Here is a 25,433-nt window from a genome sequence, read left to right as displayed (position 1 = left end):
CAAATCTAGCCCTGGGCAACTTCAAGATTATGTTAATAAAATGTGAAATATGGCTGTGATATTTCCTCCCGGTTATGAAAAGGAGGTATTTCTCTTTGGCAAAGATTGGCTTTATGGGGTTTATGGAGTGAATTCTAAAACAGCATCATAACTTTGTGTTCATTACTTCGCTAATGAACACAAGCTTCTTGAACTGTTGTATGTGTGTGGAAACGTAAGTGAAATGTCAGCATTTCTCAGGGCTCCAGACTAAAAAAAAAATCATATTGAGCTATATGGCTCATAGAATGAAACATTTTGGGGCCAAAAACTTTTTTATTTTCTAAATACCATTATCACTCAAAGACCAGATTTCAGAAGTGATTTACTTCATTAAGTGCATAGCTTCTTTCTTTAGCTTCTAACGGTCATTAATGAATTAACATTGTATTTTAGAATATGATGACTTAAGTTATAAAGATGTTTCTTCTGGTTGTATTTTGTATGAGTACTTTTTTGGGAAAACATCCTATTTGATGATGTCACCCCCCTGATCCTGATTGTATTTGTGCAATATAAACGTTTCAGCCTTACAACTATGGCAAACAATAATCAAAAATAGTTTTGTATAATATTTAAATTATGTTTTAGAAATGATTAATTATTAATTAAATTTGTTGTAAATATGCATGTTCAATTATAAGTTCAATTATAACGTTGTCATGTGAACAGTTCAGGGTGTTCACACTTGGCAGGTTTGGTTCGATTTAACAAAAAAAACTCTGGAGCAGATTTGTCTGTTAATTGTCACAGATGGAACAGGAGTCAGACAGGTGGTAAGTGAAATAGTGTTTATTTACAGCTTGCAGATCCAGACAGAGATATGGTGAGTAAGTATGCAAGCAGACAATATTCAGGATGGAACTTATGCCGAGTTCAGACTGCACGATTTTCAAAATAATCGGGTCACTGTTGTTTTCACACTGCATGACTATCTGGGGTAACATTCAGTTGCTGCTGTGTTCACACTGCACGATGGATCGGCGACAGGAGGTTTCACACTGCATGACTTTACAAAAGAAAGAATCGCCGACAACTTCTGCCTGGTCCGCAAACTACGTTTCACAACCAAACAAACGCGAGAAGTGATAAGGAAATAACGGAAGATCACACGTGCGTGAGACCGGAGTTCTCGCGCGACACTGAATTTGTTATTAAAAATGATAGCCTACAAATTGTGCACTGATTTGTAGCGAAAAAATAAAATAAAATAATAAACAGTTTATGCAGGAAATGGTTGGGAAGACGAGGGGAGCAAGGTCAAGGACTGTGTTTTGCAAAGAGAGTTGGGGGTAAATAAATAATTTAGCAAATGTCCTGCTGTTGCTGCTGGTCATGCAAATGTTTGTGCTTTGTTTCTGTTTGATATAATTTTAAATATAGGCCTATCTATTAAAATACTGATATTCTGGTCTATAACTCCTCCTCCTCCTCCCTGTATCTTGCTCTCTCATTGGCTGTCGGTCATCGCCGATGTAGTTTTCAGTCAGAACACATTCACACAGCAGGATTGTGAATCGCCGACAGGTCCAGATATTTAGTATGCCAAATATCTCACGGGCGTCGGCGACTCGTCGGCGATTCTCTCAGATCGCGTCTTTGCTCATTCACACTGCGTGATTGTCACTCGCGTGAACGAGCACCGATTTGCCTGTGATTTTGGGCATTTGTCAGCGATTTCTCAAAACCTGTCGGCGAGCCAAAATCGGGGCTAAAATCGTGCAGTCTGAACTCGCCATTAGCATATATAGGGAGATGAACTGATGAGGTGCAGGTGATGGTGATTAAAACTCCTGACATAAACATTAAAACTCCAGGAATCCTGACATTAATGTGGTTGATTGCACTCAAAAATGAATTCATTTCCCTTACTTAAATTTAATTAAAGCAAGTATTCACACAATTTAATTTAGTCAACACAATTTTGTTGGTTTAGGTCAAATTAATTTACTCTAGTATGTTTACCTTAACTTTATTACATTCGAAGTTTTTTGTTTTTATGTTGGTCCAACTTAATGTTTTTTATTAATTTACTGAGACTTATTTTTCTTATGTTCAAACAAGCAGTTTCTTACATCATTAAACACAATGTATTTAATGAACAAATAAGAAAAGACTGGTGTCAGTACTGACATTAGTATTGATTAGTTGTGTCGATCATGAACGATTTGTTCATTTTGAACGAATCTTTAATATAATACAACATACAGTCAATAACACTAACGTAATGTTGTATTTGTTGTAAGATATACCATACAATAAATACCATCATATATACACACATAAGAAAATACCATCACATACTGTATATGCACATACCACATACCATTTAGCCCAGCACACAGCATTATTTTAAATGTTCGGAAAGTTCCGTCACAAAATATATGTCATAAAAGCGTTTTTGTTTTATTTTGTCTTTATTGTGAATTGTGCTAAGTTGCTAAGTGAACCAGGACTGAATGTATCATTTTCTTTTTTGGTTCGGATCAAAAGAACCAAGAGAACCAAACTACAAGTGTGAACACCCTTGGTCTCAAGAACCACACATTACAATTTTGACTTCCAATTTCAAAACAGATATAACCTAAAAATGATTTAGGTTCCAGTGAGGGAGTCAGTTGTAAACTCAGTAACAGCTCTTCATAACAACTTTAAAGACGGTTAAAGTACCGGTTCCATTTGTGTGTTTGGTGCTGCCTGCACACATGTATTTGGGGCTGTTTACACCTGGCCACTTCATGCGTTTTCTCTGATCGGATAGCTATCCGATTTATCAAAACGATTCCATTTACACCTGGTCACATAAATGTGTTTTTGCAAAACGGATATAAATCCGATCTTCAATTCCCGCTCTATATGCAGATTTAATGCAGTGCACGTCACCAAAAGCAACAGATATGAGCTGCATTTTATTGATCATCAGCTAAAATTTCAAAATCAAAGACTTTCGATCATTTCGATCATTTCGTTTCTTTACTTTTAATGAAGATGATTGTGGGTTAAGCGTCTGCGACTTACTTTCACTTTGATTTGCGATAGTTTGCACGTTGGCATGATGAATAGATGCTCAGCTGCGGTTATGTGTGCTCCAGTAGCGTCATCATATCTGACTATAAAATGACATATAGCCTATAACACGCTCTCATGCGTTTATTTTTTAGCATTTTTGGGAGGAGTAAAATTTACATGGGTTTCTATGTGGTTTCAACAACCAGATGCATTTACACTTGTCCAGTTTCATTTGGAATGCGGCCTAGACCTCCTCCTGAAGTGGTTTGAACGATCGGATTCAAAACCATCTCGAATGCGTTTCGGAGGGCATTTACACCTTGTCTTTTCACGATCGGATAGCTATCCGATCACAGAAAACGCATGTGTGGCCAGGTGTAAACAGCCCCTTTGATGAATCCTTATGTGGATACACTCAAAGATTTTCCTTTTGCAAGCACTTTCATCAGAGTCTGGAGACCGGTTTCTTTTTGGCTCGCTGGCTCATTTGCTTTAAAGCTTGTATTCAAATATCTGCTTTTACAATCATGCACTCTCGTATACAAGGTGATATTCGAACTGTACACTCGGTAAGTAATATCATTCATCAGGCCAGCACAGTAAATGAGCTTCCCCCTCCATCCAAACTGCATTTACACACAGATACAATGGCTTTTTTTTTCTGAGGAGCTCTATTCAGGACAGGCTATAAATGGCTATATAAGGACACCTATTTGTTTCATGTCAAAGACTGAAGTACTGTGAATTGAAGAGGTACACAGTACACACTAAGGCATCTTTTCCCAGCCATAACTCTACCTAGAGAGAATTTCTATGCATACATAAGAGAGTGCAGGAATTTATGAGTATTGCTTTGCAACAATTGCCTTTGATGAATTGTGTACCTATACAAATTGCTGGTGCTCTTCATATGCTCTCTGTCTTGATAAATATGCTTTATGTACACATGTTGAGTTATTCTTTTTCCAGCAAATATGCTGGAATTACAAGTAGCTTATTCATAATTGTTTTTCATGAGTTTCACTGAGTACGCTTACAGAACATAGATTTACATGGACAGCTCTAAAATGGTAAAGCGATGCAGTCGGGTAGAAGCTGTTTTTGAAGGAGAAAATCCTTGTGTGCTATTCCTTCAACCTCCCACACAATTAACAAAGTGATTTTCACAGCTCTCTATACAATTAATCATTCAACACAGTTCCTTGAACACAAACGCACCACCAACCCCCACAGATCCGAGCCACAGAGGGTTGGAGCTGAGGCCAGTCTGAGGCCTGTTTCACGCCACACATACAAGCGACATGTAAGCGAAGCAATAGCATACACCCTCTCTTGTTGCGGTTCACACTGAAAGCGTTTCTGATGATTACAATAACTAATAATGGACAAATTATAAAATGGTGATCAGGAGCTATTGAGAATTATTACAAATTTGCAATCTGTGGTAAATTTATCTACACTGAATGGAACCCAAACCCTATGCACTGAAATTTCAGCCGCCAAAAATTATTTTCAGTTTTTGGCAAAAAGAGAAAAAGGCTGAAAGTATATGCCAGAATTTTTATTTCGGTGCATCCTTATAAACTAGCCTGTTAAAATGAATTGTACAACCCTCTGTTACTTTCACTGTTCATTCTGTTACTCTATCATAATTAAGCATGAAAAAATATATTTGCTAAACAAATTAAATCAATGAATAGGCCTATGCATTTGTCATTTTTAAATGTATTAGGTAACCAAAAGAATATGAATAAGTGAAAATACAGCTATAGGTAATAGGTATCGGCCATGTTCTGGAAAAAGTGGTATCAGTGTATCCCTAGTGGATACTGTAACTTGTTAATATTGGCTCTGAAATAAGCTTGATAACACATATGGGTGTGCTGCCGTTACAATACACCTTTGCTTCGACTACACAGTGACAAGAGCCTAGCGTGATGTCACAACGTAAATGGGCTTTTTATCAGTGTGTAGGAACAGCAGTGAGGCACAGAGCAACCCAGTTATGAGTTAATAAAAGGTAGGAGACTGAGATGAAAGTGACACCCAGCACCTGTGAGTCAGAAGGGCAAAGTGAGAAAGCCAGAAAAAAATGTGCAAGGGTGTCTCAGAGGAGACGTTTGCATCTCAGCATGATGGCAGGTTCAAACGCAGGTACAGAAGCAGTGCTGCTGGCCCCAAACGTACACTTCAGAGCTCTCCAAGCTTAGAGAGATGAGATGAGAACTCTTCGGCCAAGACCCACATCCCAAGCCGAATATCTTCCAGCCATGTGGGGGTGCTTAGGAAGATAGATGGATTTGGAAGGAGTTCAGAAGGATTTGATGGTTGTCGCTGAGGTGGCAGCACCGTTTGGCCTGTAACACTGTTGACATCTCCATGACGGTGCAAAAGTTTCAGCTGTTTGGCAAGTGCAGGATGTCAGCGAGAAAGGGGATGTGGTGGAGAGAGAGGTATTGAGATTCAGCTTCCACTGCCAATAGTGCCGAACACTTTTCCTCAGGGATCTAGTGTTTTATTACCCCTTAAATGGCTACTGACTGCTCTGTATTTGAAGCGTGACAAGAGTGTTTGCTTAAAACGTGTGACTGGAGAAGCAATTGTCCTATGCCTGTCGATACCAAAAAGAGTTTTGAATAATTAGTAACGCTGAGATCTCGAGAAATAAAAGGCTGATTACAGAACCCAGCATGAAAAGTCGGGCGTAAACAATGTTGCCTCTTGTTCTGCAGAGTCCTCTTGGTACAGAATTACTGCAACCCTATGACCATCGAGAGGAAAGGAGAGGAGAGGAGAGGAGAGGAGAGGAGAGGAGAGGAGAGGAGAGGAGAGGAGAAATGAAAGGGCAGATAATATAAAAGGACAGTGCGCAGGAGAAAAGAAAGGATAGAAAACCCCAGCTAAACAAAATCCTGCTTAAAACATTTTCTTAATTTTCTGGTCTTTAGCTAATTTTGGTCAGTTCAGTTCAAAAGTACCCAAAACCTCTCTAAAACCAGCAAACAGACCAGCTTGGAGACCAGCTAAGACCAGAAAACCAGCTTAGACTGGTTTAAAATTTCAGCGAAGAGGAAAATAACAGGAAAAAAGAAGCAAAAAAAATTAAGACAAAGTAAAAGAAAATGGAGAAGGAAAAAGAGAAGGAAAGGAAAAAAAGATCAGAAAGAGAAAATAAAGGAAGAAGAGTGAGCAGAAAAGAAAAGACAATCTTTGTGGGAATTTTGGAGTGACTATGTATCGTTTAATTTCATCAAATGACAGTTGAAAGAATCCAGTAAACAAATGTAGGTTAAAGTCAATTAAGACAATAAGCCAAGCAGACAGATGACTCCTAATTTACAAATAAATTAAACTAATTTTCTTTTCACAGAATCACATCAGCTATCCAGCAATAATAAACCAGCACAGCAGTATTAAAGGAAGCATCACAACATGGCCATCCACACCCATGCTTATGTATTGATGGCCTTTATCACTCTCAGTGTCAAGCCAAATAGTCAATGAGCAGGACTGAACACACAGTTCCTTTCTCCACGTACAGGTTGGCTGATTCCATAGGCAGAACGACAGCTGAAACCATTCAGCTGAAAACGGGAACTTTTAGTTGCCCTGGTGAAGCAACATTTGCCCTGCTCTTACCGTCAGCGTTGATGAAATGCCACAGACCTGGGCTCATGTGAGCAGGTGGGCCGATTTTGCCAGTGGGCACACAGAGTCTAAACACTGTTTCTTAGTCAGCAGGGAGTTGGATTGGGCACTAATTTACAGCAGTTGCCCAGGAGCCCTGGGATCTCACCAGCTGGACATTTGGCAGTTTATTGAGTGGTTACATGATCTGGCGACTCAGTGGACTGATTCATAGTCCGGTTCTGCCACCGCTGAATTCATAAAGTGGCTCCTCAGGGAGTTTTTTTGTGCAAAACAGCACACAAACTCATAATGCATGTCCTCATCTTTACTGTGATGCCAGCGGTGTTAGCGGGGCGGACCACACCTAATGGGAAACACAGGACAGAGTGCAGCAGACCTGAGAACCCCTGTCTATTTCCAACACCCTTCATCTAAGCCTGACACCCGTTTCCTTGGCAACCGCATTGACAGTACAGGGGGCTGTGGGGGTCGTGAAGTTCTGAGACAGAAGAAATGAGAACTACTTATGCAGGTCCTGACACTACTGGCTAGCTTTGTCTAAAAATAAAGCTCCTCACCTCACCCCAATATTCTCCCTCACTTCCCTTCCTAATTGAAATCGAAATTTATGCAAACCAGTTTTATTTCATTTTAATGCCTAGCGCCATTCTCTTGTTACTTTTTGTATGCATTCAAAGAAACTACATAAAGAAATCACATTTTATATTAAAGCTTAAATTTAAACCCACTCAACTATTTTACCAATAGAATGAGTAGGCTGCTTTCCTACATCTTTGCACATTTTTATTATAACTAAGAGAGTTCGTCTTTTCATTTAGGTAAATGAAGGTCACTTCAAATTTATGCAGTTTTATTGTTTTAGACCCTTGTTCCAGACCCAGACATTTAATCGTTAAGTATGAAAAACTAATATAAAAATATGAATTTCTACATGTTTAAAAGCCTAATTTTCAGCATCGACTCTTTGTTTCTGAAATCATGATTCTTCAGAAATCATTATAATATGCTGATCTGGTGCTCAAGAAACATTTCTGATTATCATCAATATTGAAACAGTTTAATATTTTGTGAAAATCTGTGCAAATATTTTGTGAATGATTGTTTTTCAGGATCCATAGACATTATGATTTATATACTGTACAAACTGTATATTCTATCCCTTTACACTAACCTTACCCCTAAGCCTACCCATCACACAAACATTTCTGCATTTTTTAATTTTCGAAAAAACATCACTTATGATTTATAAGCCGTTTCCTCATGGGGACCAAAAATGTCCCCACAATGTAGGGTTTACCAAGACACCCACACACACTCCTGATGAAAAGCATTATTGTCAGTTTCACAGATTTCACATACATTCTTGTGATTTTAAATAGTTTAAAATGGTTAGAATCTAAATATCTGTGAAAGCAAAGGTGCCACTTCCTAAATATTTAGTGCAAACTAGTAGCAAACTGCCATTAAACATTGCTTGTCAACATGAATAACACAGTGGCAGAAAAGATATGGTCCACAGAGAATGCCCTTCTTTTCTTTCTTTGAAGAATAATGTATGATGCTGTTTTCATGAGTGGCTCTGTGTCCCACAAACCCTTTCCTGGGATTATAGTGAACATGCACAAACCAACGCAACACTGAATGAATAATATATGCATTTTTGGTTTTGATATGTTAACCTCTGCTGAAAACCTCAATGTGCTGGTGGGCCAAAATGTGATTAAAAGAGCAACAATTCTGACCTTGCACTTGATAACTGTCATGCTTGTTCAGAACAGAACAGTTGAAAAGCCCAGAGGTGTTTATTGATCCTTCCTGCATTACTCCATATATTGAGGTCTGCCTCTGTAGAACATAAGTATAAGGGTATTGCTGGATAATTTAGGCTCCAATTTGTCCCCTGGCACCAGCAGTGCACTGCAACTGACAGATATGGCACAATGAACAAGGACTAGTTGTTATTATTGTTGTTTAATAGCATGGCGAACTTAGATTATTTTGAAGCAGTGTTCCGAAAAAAATTAGGTAAATGGAAATTGGAGAACTGTGGCTGCCCAGGCTTGTTTAAACTGGATCACGACACACTAAAATGCAACTTTAGAAAGATGTTTAAGCCCCTTCTAATAAGGAATGTCTATAATGAAGTCTCTTCGAATGAGGCTGTAACTTCTTCACGGAGCATTATTATTCTTTATTTGAGCAGTCTGGATACTTTGAGCAGTACAGTGAAGACAGATATAGTGCTTTAGTCTTTAAACGAGCAGCTGCGCCACATGAAAGCACAGGTACGTTTAGTTAGATGACAGGAAGTGGTATTCATGTAGTTCGCTGTAATCCAATGCATTTCTCTAAAGCTATTTTTCCTTTTATATCTGCCTTTAAAGCTGAAGTGTGCCATTAATGCCACCAAATCAAAAGGCAGAAATCATTAACTCAAATAGGTTTCCCTCGCTGTCTGCCTTTTGTTGGTCAAACAGATAATGTCCGGTCACATTAGCAAACTTTCGCAAGCAAAAAAGGTCAATTATCTATTGCCAATATTGTGGCGATGTACACAGCTATCACAAAAGCAGCTTTCTGTTGGTCGGTGCGGCATCTGTAGCCCTGTACCAAACTCATGACATTAGTTGCACAATGTTGTTGTGTCGGGTTGGTATACTCGGCAAACAACAACGACAACAACAAATAGTAGTAGTAATAGTAGTAGTAGTAGTAATAATTTAATATTTTATTTACTTTAAAATTCAACATTATTACATAGTGTTACCATATTTATTTTAATGGGATAATAATAATAATAATAAATTATTATTATTAAAGAAAAACATTTCAATTAAAACTAATTCAATTTCAATTAATAAAGAAAATTATTTTAAAAATTTACAGTAAAGTGTTACAATATTTATTTTACTAGGATAATAATAATAATATAGTTAATATGTTTTAACTCATTTATGTATAGTTACTTTATTATTTCTTTCCCAATAAAATACATTAAATAAAATTACATTAACCTAGATTAATAAATGCTGTAAAAATTGTGAAACCTAATACAGTAAATGATACTTATTGCAGTAAATAACGCTAACAAACTGGACCTTTCTGTAAAGTGTTGCCATAAATATAACTGATAAGAATATGATAAGATGCAAATTGTATTGAAAGTTTGGACATATGTCGAGGCTGGGGTCTAAACTGCAATGATGTTACCCAGGATAAAAATGTTATTTTCTCTCAAAAACATCAACCCTTGGGAAGTCCACTGAGATGTCATTCTGCCCCTTCAAAAGGATTTTAATGATATAAATGTGACCACTTTTTTTAATCCCCCACTTCACCGTTTCTTGTGGAACATAATTGATTCTTTAGTCCGAAGGTCTCTCAACCATAAAGGTGTGCACTGTAAATTATGGTCAGATTTCAAAAGCAGTGACCTTTGTGCTTCGCGATAGTCGGCTCTTCATGATTCTAGCCCATGAGTTGCTTCTTCATTCTAGTGATATAAAAATGGCTAGAGGACATAGGAAGGAGGGCGATCACTGGAGGCTGACAATAAGTGTGTATGTGATCCAACATGTCAGCCTGAATATGTGATTTCACTCAATTTCAAGCATGACTGCCCCTGCACGACTCGCGCGTTTCCTTAAAATATTCCCAGAAAACATTTATCTAATCCCTTTCAGGGCTTCTTGGCTCTGCAGGTTGGATAGTGTACAACCAGGTCGGCACAAACGTCTGCACGGGCAACAGTCCTGCAGGAGCTGTTTTGGAAGAAAAGTGTCAACTTTGCACATGGAAGAAGTATTGTATTTTTACTGCTAATGCTGTCAGTTAAAAAAATCAAATAAAATTACAAATTAAACACCTTTTTTTCAGAGATTGGGTTTTCCTTCCCTTCAATAGCTTTTGTTTTCGAGTTTTCAGTTCACTTTCTATCATTTACCTCTGCTAGCTTTAATTTGAATGATCAAACTTCAAAGGCTTCTTGCATTTTAAACCACAGTGTGTCTGTGCACTGAACGGCTGCCATTCTGCTCTGAAATGGTTTGTGCCTTATCTCAATAGACAGATGTCTTCTCATCTTCACTATGGTGATTTCAACTTCTTGTGGGTCTAAAAATTTGATTCAGTGACCAGCAACAAGCTGGAGGTTGTAAAGTGTGGGGTAAAATCTGTTTCTAAACCAGTTTAACTGACGAACAGAGGACTACTACAAAAATGTATTCTGCTACAGATAATTAATTAGTAAAATCAACAGAGCAGGAACAAAACATTGGTAGGCTTCCTGTACCGAGGCTGGATTAATAATATGGCTATTTGGGCACATACCCAGAGGCACCATGCAAAATAGTTAGAGATGTAGTACAATGACCATGATATAATAAGTACACCAATCCAATCAATGAGCATGCAAATTTCATATGCAAATAATGACACGAGAAAAGCACTACATGACTTAAATGTCTTAAATATCAACAATCTTGCCAGTACAATGGAGAGAAAAAGGGGGACACATTTTCAAATAAAAATAACATCTACTCAAATATTTTAAAGGTAGGGTAGGCAATTTTCAGAGAGGCTAACAATAGCGAGCTAGCTTTGAAAGCATAAGATCACACCCTCCCTTCAGAGCGTCTCCAAAGCCACGGCTCCATCAAAACACATGAATGCGTACAGCAGGGAGCAAAACAAAAGCATCATGAGAGACGGCGTTAAACAACCTCATGTCTCAATGCACATACTAAAGAACAAACAACTTGCACTGACCTGTACCACCTGACTGCTGCAGATTAGTTTTGGCTGTGATAGTGTTGCCATTGAAATGCATAAATTCAAGTCACGCTACGAGTATAACATACAGTAATCTCTTACAAATTACGGTAGTTATGGAGTGAATGCAGCATAAGCTCATTGTTTTGGTTCAAAAATACATTTAGACCACTTTACTTAGTGATTGCTATCAGAATGCGAAAAGTAAACATCTACTACCGGTAGGTGACAAACTTAAATGTCTTACAAATCTGCAATACCAGTAAATTGGAGAGGGAAACATTTTCCAAAAATGAACACACTTCTGGGCAGGTCAGGATCCACCAATAATATACTTGATTTCTTTCCAAACATGCTTAAAATTTAATCCTACTAGTAATCCTTTTTTTAACAAAAAGAAATAAAATTCAGTTAGTCTCCTAGCATGTTGATGAACACAAAGTGTGTGAACAAAACTAGATTTGATGCAGCAAAAAAGGATAGAGTCGAATTGATAATGAATAGATGAATAAACAAATAGAACACATGAATAACTTCTTATTTCAACTCAGAGGCAAAGCTGAATGTTCACAGAATACAAAGAAGCTCTGCCTATACTGACTGCTCTGAGGATTGGACTGTGAGAACAGTATAAAGCTGACTTTTTTTTAACCCAAACTGGAGCTTTTTTTTAAGGAAACCTAGGCCTGGTTTCACAGTCAGGGCTTGGATTAAGCCAGGATTAGACCTTAGTTCAATTAGGACATTTATGTAGCTTTTATAAACATCAAGCGTAGCGTCAGTTCTGGCAGGTCACGTTAGTCAAGTTCGCATCAGCTGACTCCAAGCTGATCCACGTCTACCTATAGGAATACGACGCCTATCGCTGTATACATCAGTGTTTCCCCTAGAAATTTTTCCAGCAGCGGTGCTGTCACGTGCCGGAGGATGTTACCAGGTCGCGCGCGGGGGGTCCGGGGGCATGTACCTATGGAAAAATTGTTTTTTTAAATAACCCCTTAAACCATGACTTCTGGCAAGTTTTGTGGATAGAAATGGACATTTTGAGACATACAAATATGATATACCATCAACAGATTCAAGGCATGATTATTGCAGCACGTACCTTGAACTGGTCACAAACAGAAACCTTCATTTTATAATTTTAGACAGGATTTTTCACGCTTTTGTTTTGTGTTAATTTTCTTGATAGGGGGGAAATGAAATGGCACAACCCAGGAAAAGATTATTTAGAATTTATTGAAAATTTTATCTTAATGGCAAAGGCCACACCCAATCTGTGAGCACTGGAATTTTTCTAACATTTTTTAAATCAAAAGTTTTATGTTAACATTATTTAATGCACAATGAATGAAGTGAACAAACATGAACAATCAAGTGTTTGTATTAAATAACATTCACAAACATTAATTCATGTTGTATAAATATATTGTTCACTCAATGTGTTTGTTAGATAATGCATTAAGTAATGTTAATGAATTGTGTCTCATTGTAGTGTTACCAAACAATACAGGAGATAAAACTTGTTTTATTTGACTTGACTGTACTTTTATTTAATCCAAAACTGTTCTTATTTAATTTTAAAAGGCTTTTTAAACCTGCTAAGAGTTATCCAGCCAAGAATAAGCCTAGAACTGCTTTTCTGACGAACTAATAATGACATAAACAGTACTCGGGTGTCGGTCCGATACTGTGCTCATGTACTGCTACTAGTAAAACTACCCCGATACAACCGCACCTGAGTCCACTTTAGGGGCCGTTCACATATCGCGTTTTTTGCGCGCAAATTCGTTGTTTCAATTGTAGATGCGAGATGAAAACATCGTAACATCTCATCTCAACAGGCCATGTGACAAAAACCAACCGATCAGCTTCGGCCTTTCCATAACAACATCGAAAGCTCGGCCGAACAGCTGATCATACTGTAGCTGTACAGTGCGGCTTTTTATTTCTCATCTCCATAATAAATCTAGTAGTAAAGCTAATGCAAGGGCTAGAAATCAATTTAATTCTTTGCTGATACTTCCTCGTCCTCATGGAGAGCGCCACTTTCTCCTTTCCAAAAGCGCTTGTTCTCCAGTGGCGTCTGTCGTTGTTATGCAACCATGAACAGAGGCGGCCTGGAAAAACGAGCGCACTTCCCGCGCGCCTACATTTGAAATAACGAATTTGCACGCGCAGAAAAACGCGCTATGTGAACGGACCCTTATGGCAACGTGACATTAGCCTAATCGAAAATATTTCCATATGTGACTCTTTCCTCCTTTCTTGTCAACAAGTGGAATCAGAGCCACCGGATTAGCAGCACCGGCGGTCGCCATGTCTCAGTGTTTTTAGGTTGCTGCGCCGCTGCAAAATACATTGTAGGGGAAACACTGTACATATATAAGCTCCTTCAGTATTATCAGCAGCCATCGTGTTTCTCAGGAGCTAATTACCCTCCTCCCTCCCCAGCTCCTCCTCTCACCCAGTCAGGATTTAGCATTCTGATTCCCCCTGAATCAGAATAAATTCTCGAATTATGTTGTACTTTAAAATCTTGAATTAATATCTGCAATACATTCATGTTGGTTCTGTTTACCCTAAGGGGGGTTATTGCTGCTCTCCCTGCTCTTATCCATGCTAGGCTGCATGGATGTGCAGGGAGTTTTCGCCCAGAACAGAACCATACCGCCAATCCAAACCGTATGCTAATTGTCAATCGTATTTGATGATAGTGGTCCTGACAGAAATGCCTTAGTAAAAACACAAACCAATTGCAATGACATTTTAATGTCAGTGCAAGTTACTTGAGTTAAAACAGCTCAAACATGCATTTTAGTCTGAGCTAGCTTAAGCCTTGTTTGCTAGTGTTCTTAATTTTAAATACAGTATTTATACCAATAAACAATTTAATACATCATTCATGCATTTGTATAGAATTTTTACATATAGAGTTCAATCCGTTTTGTCCCTGATCTGGACACGGACAATAAAAGGTCAAAGCATTTTTTCTGTGTGCATTTTGTTTGGTCAGTTCTGTCTCGCTACAGTGCACAAAGTCAATACACATTGAGGTCAAGTGAATATCGAGCGTAACGCATGGAAATGTCATTTTGTTTCTGTCTTTAGGATTTCAGTATATAAATCAGTAGCGCAAAACAAATATGACACCAAAGCAAACCGATGTCCTATGGCGATAGCTTCACCTCACAACACGATATGTCAAAGGGTTGGATACTTTGTGAAGGACATTGTGATGCCTCTCACAAAATGTCTTTGATATTGCACCTGTACCGAGGGAAGCTTTTGTAGGCTGCATCTGGTACACTGATTCACCTGCAACCAACAAGTAATTCTTTAGAAACATTCAGCGCAGACTGGGTTGGAAACACTTGACAATGCCTTATTACAGTGAAGCTGAAGACCTCAACCATGTTCCCAAATTAGTTTCTTCTTTTTAACACAAAAGGAGAAATTTTAAATGTTTAATTTCATTCGTTTATAATGTTAATGACTGCTGGAGATTTAAAAATATATATATAATAAAAGCAGTCCATATTTTACGAAGCATTGTGTAAGCTTTATGTCACTAACAGATCAAACGTTAAGTCATTAGAGTTGTTAACTGGATAATTGAGTCAGATCAGTCTGATTCCTGAACCATTCAGACCAGTTTTGTGAACCAGATCAACTGATTCATTAAAAAGTTCTGGCTCAAAAGAATGATTCATTCATGACATTTCTGACAGAAAAATCAGATAATTATCTCAACAATGATCATAAAAGTCCCAAAGAGAGCTAGGGTAGGTGAAAAAAGTGGATATTCTTTAGTTTTTGGAACAACATACAGTATAGGGTGAGCAAATAATGACAACACTGTTCATTTTTGAGTGAACTATCCATTGAAATGAAAAGGAAAGAGCCCATTCAAGACAGCCTGATTAGAACAAAGACCTGTTGCCAAATCTCTTGTCCGTTCCCTCATAACAGCTCTTCCACTGTAACGCATGCACACACTGCCTGCCCAGAAAGGCCTCATTGTACTGGGCTGCGTTGGTGGGTTAATCTAATGTGAAATTTGAAGTCAGACTGCACAGACCGTGGCTAGATTTTATAAATGCTAATCAGACTGGAGATGTTTTCTCCAAGGATGTGTGTTCCATAGGCCAGCACACATTAACACCACTTAAAAACATGCACAGGCCATTTCGGCTTCATGTGGGGAGTGGGGAGAAGGAGACGTGTCTTGCTTGTTTATGAGGAACAAACCTGACAGAAAAAAAGCTGTGAATAGTAGGATGACACATGTGATGTGCAAAAACTAGAAAGAAATCACATTATACTTTCAGATATTGGAAGTACTGGACTGAATTAATAACCCACTGTTCGCTGGTTGAGTTGTTAAACAGATTTAATTGTTTTTATGTTACTAGAAACTCTGCATACTGTAGTACTACATTTTATATTTATTCATTCAGTAATTAGTGTAATTAATTTTTTCCCCGAATCCAGCATGGGGGATAGTTCTCCCAAAAATTCTGTTCATGTCCAAAACAGTATGATTTTCAGGTACATACATTTTATTAATTAATCAAATGTAAAATAACATTGCATATTTTACTATAAATTAAAGATGAATCCTTATTAAAGTTACAATAGTTAAAGTTCAATCCAGAGCTGTGAGTGATTTCCTTGTATTTTGTTGTTTGATTAACATTAAAAACACAGACAGCAGGAATATTAAGCTGCTGTCCCTTTAAGACAATGCACAGATCCAAAATACTGATACTGTACATGCGTTGTCTTTCTCGACCGTAAATAATTAGTTTGTTTGATTATCGCTGTTGTAATGTATTATTGGGGAGCCAGAATGTGCATCCATCGACATCTGTTTTACGTGTTATTTTCAACAAACCATATTATAGATGCGTCATCAGATTTGAGATCAACCGCGGTGCAAGTGCGTCCTGAACCGTGGGTGGAGAACGGTACGGTTCGATTTTTTACCGAGAACCGTTACACCCCTACTTTTTGTTATGTTGCTATAATGCTATCTTTGTGAAATGTTACATCATTTACATCAACTTCCCCTCCCACTTGCTTTTTATTTTTTATTTATTTAAATTTCGTTTTTATTTATTTAAATCTACCCTACTTTGTCAGAGAGAAAAATATTATAAGACTATACCTTATTAAAAATATTGCTTAAGTTAAAAAGACCTGTGTGTGTGTATTTTATATCACTAGTGCAGTATCCATTCTCGGAGCATATAAGCCCTGCTCGCGTGGGGAGCGCCATTTCTTTATTTAAATCTACCCTAAATGGTATTCGGACCAGCCCTAACTACAAACAGCTCTTTCTACGACGAACACAATGTTGACCAAAGGAATTTACATCAAATGACAACATGGCACTGCTGCGGCATATTTGAATGTAAATCTCTGAGTCTCCCCGACTCTGTTCGGCAGGCAGAATCTATTTAAATATTACACTCGTCAGCAATTGAGTTAGCTTTTGTTTAAAGATCTAGTCTCTTAGACAATCCCAATGCACTTGTACATTCAAATAAGACACGCTGATATTATTCACAAGCATTCAGCTGACAAATCAAGATTGTTGGTTAGCCAGAAAAGTCCATGAAAGAGGCAATGAAATGATAGCTGGACCGCTTAGTGAAGACACAAAGGATCCAAAAATGCTTCGATTTTCTCTTTTAACTACAAAGCAGGAAGGATGGCAATTGGCAAAGAAAACTTTATGTGGGAGTGTTCATCCATCTGCCCGCACAGATGGGGAGAACTAGCGAGTGAAAGACCAACATGAGCCAGCCACACAACTACAAACAGTAGGTCAAAGCAAATATCCACATAACAGATCTGCTGATTCCTGCTACAACAGAAGAGATATGTGTGATATATCTATTTTTCAACAAACCACCTCTTTTCAATCTTTATCTATTGACAAAGGGACAGGAAAGTTCGTTGCACAGAATATCAATGTGTCTGACTTTATTGCACTTCTCAAACCGCAGTCATCTGATTGGCCTATTGCTTCAGGGAGAACAGGAAGCAGGAGCGGATGGTGGATGTGTTTGTGAACTGGACTGTGTCTCTGTGGGAAATCAATGAAATTTGTTTAATTATTGGGTGAACTTAATCAGTTCCACTGATGTAATTACTAGTACTGCCAACAAAGTCATAAAATCATTTGTTTTATGCCATCTTGGACTGAAATAATGAATACAAGCAATTTTTGAGTGCAAAATAAGACAAATATTTATCTAAGGTATTTGTTTCTCTCTCTCTAACATGGCAAGCATGCATTTGCATGAGTGCTGTACCCTGTGTCCTTTAGCAATATAGATTTGACACATTGTCAATGATTGCATGTGACAGCATTCATTGACCATGTCTCTTCCAGAATCCAGTTGAAATGTCGGAATGCTAGCAATAATTGAAAATGACATTGTATCAGAAAGATTAATATATTACATGTAGGTTCACATCAGTATCTCCGAGGGTGTGCGTTTACAGAGCTACAAATAAAATGTGACCACGAGTCGGCAGATTTCCATTCCCAACATTTAGCAGAGGAAATTTGTGAGCAGATAACATATTAAGTTAATGATACAATTCTCTAACTAATTGAAGACAGATGGAATCTTCACTGGAGCAAATAATTGTTTTACTCCTTAATCACATGTCAATTAACAGGCGCAAGATCCGCAGCAAACCTGATTGGCTGAAATAAATGTGACCTCACCCACGCTGGAAACCTAAAATTACTGTGCTAGACTAAAGAGATAACACATTACAGTTTATCTGTTTTGCCAGCTTTGGCAGATGACAGTCCCTACAAGTCATGATAGCACTCGGTTTACCAGTTTATTTACGACAAGATAAACAAACAGGCAATTTAAAAATGGGAAAACATTATTATTTTCTTGAACTTATACAGTATGTATGCCTCAGATCAAATCAAAGTGTGAACTTTTAATCACAGTTTCAGTGCAGCAACTGCATGGACTAGTCTTTAAACAAGCAAGTTTTAGCTGTTTAAAAAACACGGAAAACGGTCTCATAAACAACAAAAACGCGAGTCACTGAAAACGATGACGTCATACACATGCGTATTACATGTTCAGTCTATAGTGTTTAATCGCCATCTAATGGCCTGGCAGCAGAACACAGCATTTTTGGTCGTTTTCGCATGATCCGTGTGAATGGGAAACATTTTGACAATGTTGTCTGTACGCAGAAAACTCAAAAGGAAAAACTTCTCAGTTTTAAGCATATCATTGTCGAGTAAATGTACCCCAAGAAATCATATATTTTAATCAAATGAATTGCATTATATTCAAATTAATTAATCGCAAATATTTCACAAAGGGGAGAAAAAGGTTCATTGAATGCATTGAATAAGGGCGCAAATCAAAATGAGGTGCCAAATTCATATTTATTTGAGCATTAATCTTTTTAAATTATGTTTTAATTTGGTTTGCACTGTTTTTGACAAGAATTTTATTTCATTAGCCTACTAATCATGTTTTATTTAGAAATGATGGTTGAGTTCTTTAATTGGCTGCCTATCTTGGCAAGATAAAGAGATGTTTTCCTGCTCCACCCGATGACCCTCCAGTGCAACAGAGATAATCGACACTGACTTTTGCCTGCAGTAATTTTCAATAATGCATTTTTTGATAATCACATGAAAATGTTAAATTACCAACCCTAATGTATACTCGCATAATAATTGATTCAGTTTCAGCATTCAAATTCAGCATTATCAACAAAATAATTGACAAATTAAACAAATAAACATCTGTCTTCTTTGTCTATGTCCCTCATAACTGGCTGTTGACTACCTGCTGTCTTCTCACTACCTGTCCTCTTTTAGCTGCTTCTCCTTTACAAACACATACACAGTAGATCAACACACTTGACCATTCCTGATAGGAGTTAAGAAATACCTGGCTCTTATCTGTGCGTTTGTAAATCACTCCTGATTTATTCATTTCTTCCATTTCCTCCAGAGCTTTACAGAGCAATCAATCGCCCTGTTAGCTGGCCCTGATCGAATGCGAGCTGATAAGTTAAATGTTCTTTGTCACCGAGCACTATATAACAGTGTTTTTAGCCCTATATTGATTGCTGATTTTCTTTGGCTCAGCAAAGCTTTTCAATATGTCAGCAGTTGGAAATTTATCTAATACTGTCAGGCTACCTGTCAGGTATACCGGATATAATTCCAATAAAAACACGCGCAAAACCTAAAGTGCTGACTTAGTGCATTTTCACTATTAATTTATTTCTTTCTTTTTTTTGAATACCAAGCATAAAATGTTCCAACTATGACAGACATCACTTGAATAGGTGTCCTGAGAAATCACACCGGTTTTTGTGACATGCTCTGTAAAATGCACAGCTCACAGTGTTTTAGCCAATCAGAAATGCTCTCTGCAAGTAAATCATTTTGCGCTTTCGAGCTTGCTGACATGTCTGTGGTCGGTGGGGTTTTTATGAGTATGCACACAGTCTAATTCATTAGATAAGTCCGGCAGAACTAAGCATATTCTCTTACAGCACATTTAAAATGGAAGTGTGTAATTTCTGCACTACTAATAGCAGCACTAAAAAGAATTGCATTGTTTGTTTGGGCAACCCGACTGAGATGGACATGCTATTTTCTTATTCACAGGCATACATTTGGGATGGGACTATGTTTGCTGAACAATGGCAGACGGAGTAAGCGTTTAAAACATATTTGAATATATTCATAATGCTGTTTGGTGTCGCTACACTGCACCTTTAAATAATGCTGATGAATCTGTTTTTTACTAACAGGATTTCTTGCACACTCTGAAACCGTTCAATCCGATTAACTCGTTAATCAGATTAGCCAAATAAACATTAATCCCATTAATTTAGAGCATCACGCTGCAGCTCAGTCATTGTCTGATGTTCTGAAATGATCATCAAGCCACAAGCACATTTTCAAACCAAAGCAAGAGCTCACCGTCTCCCCCTATTGACTGAACTGGAGTTTGGGGATCGTCTGCAAGATTAAGGAGGATTGGGACATGTTTGTAGGCAGAAAAATATGTGGCAGGAAAAAAACAGGTGCACAAGCAGTGGACAAGGGTTCAAGAAATGTTCTTTTCCCAACTCTATTTGTACCTATATTTTTTAAAGCTAGCGTGGCTATCAGAAGGTGAACACCAAAAAAGCACATAGCCTGTGAAGCATTTATCAAACAGATTGAACCCATGACAGAACAGACCACAGCCTCATGTTTGATGGGGTAAATGTGAAATGCCTCCTTTATATGGTATAATTTTCTTCAGAAACAACAGTCGTCGTCGCCTAGCGTGTCCTTGGCTTATGCTGAACATTGAGGGTTGGTAATTAAATTGAGAACAATAGTGCTCAAAAGGGTCATTTCAACAGCAGGAGCGCATTAAAACTGCACACAAACTGCAATAACATAGCGTTATAATAAACTGATCCATCAGCTAAGCTGTATTTAAGTCAATGACAAAAAAAAAACTAAAAAAACTTTAAAGCCATTTAATGGCAGTTGATCAGGGAGTGCATAGAGAGCAGTCGCCTCAACCTGCTTTCATTTTGGACAATGATCCTCGGGTGGTCCAATATATGCAGCCCGATTTCTTTTTTAAACGTTCACGTTCTTCCGCAGAGTGCATGCAAATGGGGCCCTGGCTTAATTACCATTTAGCAGTCTAATAGCAAGAGTAGAGGAAACTTCTGCAACAGTCACTGCTGGGCATTGTGCAGAGGCAAAGCCCCTGGACTGAAATATTATGTAAATTATTAATTTCCTCATAGACTAACACAGTTGTGCTATTTGGTTACCCACAAGCGTGCCGCTACATGTTAATTAATCTCACTGAGAGGGAAAAGTATCAGAAAATGTTATTATGCAATCATGATTAACACAAGATACAGCTGCGCAGATGTGTTTATATTAAATTAAAGAGGTGGCTCATATTTTTTTACTTACAAAAACCTCCCAGAATTGATTAACTATAATTAATTAAAACCATTAATTATGGCATAGGCTATCTTTTCCCCCCTTCTTTATAGAATTTTATAGTAAAATGGTATGCATGTTTATGGATGTTTTCACCATATATTGAAACATCCGTTAGCTTTGTTCTGAAACCGAGACCAATGTTGTATTTTTTGCTTGGTTAATTTCGCTTTCACATGGCAACATTTCAAACCGAACCTAAATTTGTTAATAAAAGTCACATCTAAGCAAACTGTCCCCTCATTGGTCAGAATATTCAACACATGGTGGAGACATTTTCAAATTTTAAGATGGATAGACAACAGCTCTGCGGACTAATAATGAGCACAGAAAGAAAGCCATGATTTGTCATTACATTACATCATCTTAAAGGGATAGTTCACTAAAAAATGAAAATTCTGTAATCATTTACTCACCCTCATAAAACTGACTGACTTTTTTCTCTGGAACACAAAAAGAAGATATTCTGAAGAATGTTTAACTGCTTTTGTCCATACAATGAGAGACAGTGGGGTTCAAAACAACATTGGACCACATAGGCTTTCATTGTATGAAGGAGAAAAAAAACATTAAGGAATTTTTCTAAATATCTTCTTTTGTGTGGAAGCGCCATTTGAATTTGCCTACATTTTTATTTTCCATTTAAGTGCCATTCTCAGTACCTTTGTCCTTGCAATGAGTGACATTTCAGCCAAAGCAAACATTTTAAAATGTACTATTTGCTGGTCCACATTATTGATTTACATTTCCATAAATTTGAGTGTGTTGGTTGAGCGAGAGCCTTCTGACCGCTGCATGTTTAATAGATAGCCCTGTGTGCTATGGGAGCAGAGCGCGTTATCTGAATTCTCAGACTCAGGAAAAGCTTTGAAATCATGCCTAAGACTAATGAAAGAGGAGCAGGAGGAAGGAAGGAATGAGCAGCGGAGAGGTGTGATCTACCTACGGAGAGATTACCATGTACCCCTGGGCTCTCATCTTACACTGTGTGGGGAGGCATGCGGTATCGTTCGTTCACATGGCAGCGCGGTGAAGAAAAGGTCTCGTAGCTGAGGTGTTAAGATTTATTCTCCACTATAAATCTGCAGAAAGAATCCCCCACACTAGATTTTTAATATCATGCCGATACCACACTATCTGCCCATGGACAATATGTTCAACTGACTTTGACAAATCAAACACTTAAGAAAAATTGCAATATCCCTCACAGTGCAGCTCTGCAGGGAGGAGAAATGGATGAACAACAGCAAGTGTGAGAATATTTCTCCTAAAAGGTGCCACAGGATGTAGTGGAACAAATAAACAGCCAGTTTATCCACAGGATGGATGTGACATCATTATCTGCCCATAACAGCATCGCCAACTATTTGGATGGAAAGTTTTCCCACTGCACAGAATAATTGCTCACTCTGGGGTACAGTGAGGCTGGCATTCAGAAAACATCTATGCAAAATGGCACAGAGCAATCAGATCCTACTTGTTCAATTCTTGAAACAAACTGCATCTAGATTTGAGGGAAATTGCTGGGATGTGTCAAACTTTGAAATAATAGAGCCGACCCCCAAAAAAATGTTCTACATAATATACAGTTTTGCATTTGTATTTCTAAACCGTTTATATATGCTGATATATATATTCAGATATGTAATTTTGTCAGTGGTTCCAATATACTTTCATATAGTTTTGCATGCATCACATAGAACATTCTCTTCCAACAATTTTAAATACATTCTTCATTACTTCACTATATTCATTGTCATTATCTAAATGACAGATATTACTGAAAATAAAAAGTTCTCCAATCATAATATGCATCAAAAGGGCATATTAAACCAACTTCTTTAAAACCATCCATGCAATGTTTTTACTCACTGTACTTTGCACTTGTGAGCCATTCAAAAACAACAAATGCATACTGATACTTCTGGAGTACTGTTTCAAACAATTCAACTCAATGCATGTTCAAATAGAAGAATAATACAGCTTTTGGTCACAGTCTTATCCCTGATGTGACTTCAGTAACCTGACATTAGCTCTGAAGCTCAGATTGATAATGTTTTGATTGATGCAGAAAACACAAACCCCAATCAGTCCCCTCAAGTACAGCACAGCCGCGATGAGAAGAGAGCACTTATTAAACACAAGCCGCTCAACTTACCTAGTTTTGGAACCCGGTGCTGTAATTGCCTCAGATCTTCACCTTATCTGCTCCACCCTGGTCCGTGAGCAGCTTTCTCCCTCTCACAATGTTTCTGGCAAAGGTCTATTGATCGGTCAAGCTGTGTTTTCTGTAGTCTATTGTTGCCACCGGTTAGATTGGAGCTCCTCTCTGGCTGCCTGTCGCGGCTGCAATGAGGATGGCTGAGCAACGTGTACACCTTGCTCTCGCACTAACTCCGTCTCTCTCTGTCTATCCGCCTTTCGCACCCTCCTTCTCTCTCTCTCTCTCTCTCTCTCTCTCTCTCTCTCGCACACGCTATCTCTGTCTCCCTCCCTCACCCGGCGACACCCCCCGCTCTCGTTCTCTTTCCTTCTCCTACCCTCCCTATGCCTCTCTACCCCCTGTCTTGTTCTCTCTCTCTCCCATTGTATTGATCTGCTAGCGCTGGCGTTCTCCTCCTGCAGCCTCTAGAGGGTGTTCCAATAGCCGACAGTAGCCAGTCCAGAACTAATCCCACTAGCTTCAGTTCGGCTTCGTTGGAGAAAGCTGTAGAGAGGAGAATGGAGAGAGAGAGAGAGAGAGAGAGAGAGAGAGAGAGAGAGAGAGAGAGAGAGAGAGAGAGAGAGAGAGAGAGAGAGAGAGAGAGAGAGAGAGAGAGACAAACGGATGAGATGTGTATTCTCTCACACACTATATAAAAAGCTAAATTTACAGTAAAAGCTGGCAGCTTTAGTTGGCACAGGTTCACTGTAAAAATACAGTGACAACATTTCAGGCATTACAAGAGGCATTATTTTGGTGCCTGTATGCTCATTATATATATACACGAATGTCAGAATGGGCCACTTTATTAGGTACACCTGTCCAACTGCTCGTTAACACTTAATTTCTAAGCAGCCAATCACATGGCGGCAACTCAGTGCATTTAGGCATGTAGACATGGTCAAGACAATCTCCTGCAGTTCAAACCGAGCATCAGTATGGGGAAGAAAGGTGATTTGAGTGACTTTGAACGTGGCATGATTGTTGGTGCCAGAAGGGCTGGTCTGAGTATTTCAGAAACTGCTAATCTACTGGGATTTTCACGCACAACCATCTCTAGGGTTTACAGAGAATGGTCCGAAAAAGAAAAAACATCCAGTGAGCGGCAGTTCTGTGGGCGGAAATGCCTTGTTGATGCCAGAGGTCAGAGGAGAATGGCCAGACTGGTTCGAGCTGATAGAAGGGCAACAGTGACTGAAATAACCACTCGTTACAACCGAGGTATGCAGTAAAGCATTTGTGAAGCCACAACACGCACAACCTTGAGGCGGATGGGCTACAACAGCAGAAGACTCCACCGGGTACCACTCATCTCCACTACAAATAGGAAAAAGAGGCTACAATTTGCAAGAGCTCACCAAAATTGAACAGTTGAAGACTGGAAAAATGTTGCCTGGTCTGATGAGTCTCGATTTCTGTTGAGACATTCAGATGTTAGAGTCAGAATTTGGCGTAAATAGAATGAGAACATGGAACCATCATGCCTTGTTACCACTGTGCAGGCTGGTGGTGGTGGTGTAATGGTGTGGGGGATGTTTTCCTGGCACACTTTAGGCCCCTTAGTGCCAATTGGGCATCGTTTAAATGCCACGGCCTACCTGAGCATTGTTTCTGACCATGTCCATCCCTTTATGGCCACCATGTACCCATCCTCTGATGGCTACTTCCACTATGTCACAAAGCTCTAATCATTTCAAATTGGTTTCTTGAACATGACAATGAGTTCAC

General features: G+C 38.5%; 1 protein-coding gene across 1 annotated transcript in view; it reads right to left on the bottom strand.

The window, feature by feature from the left end:
- Positions 1 to 23,929, bottom strand: part of tnr (tenascin R (restrictin, janusin)) — a 169,596-nt gene extending 145,667 nt beyond the window's left edge. The window contains exon 1 of the mRNA XM_056236462.1: positions 23,661 to 23,929. The gene's annotated coding sequence lies outside the window, so the exon portion shown is untranslated. The remainder of the gene's footprint in view (positions 1 to 23,660) is intronic.
- Positions 23,930 to 25,433: the final 1,504 nt, after the last annotated feature.

The sequence above is a fragment of the Rhinichthys klamathensis genome, unplaced genomic scaffold, assembly GCF_029890125.1.
Source record: "Rhinichthys klamathensis goyatoka isolate OS25496 unplaced genomic scaffold, OSU_Roscu_1.1 h1tg000446l_1, whole genome shotgun sequence".
Classification (NCBI taxonomy): domain Eukaryota; kingdom Metazoa; phylum Chordata; class Actinopteri; order Cypriniformes; family Leuciscidae; genus Rhinichthys; species Rhinichthys klamathensis.
The sequence above is the reverse complement of the archived record's forward strand: the minus strand, read 5'-3'. Positions and strand labels throughout refer to the sequence as shown.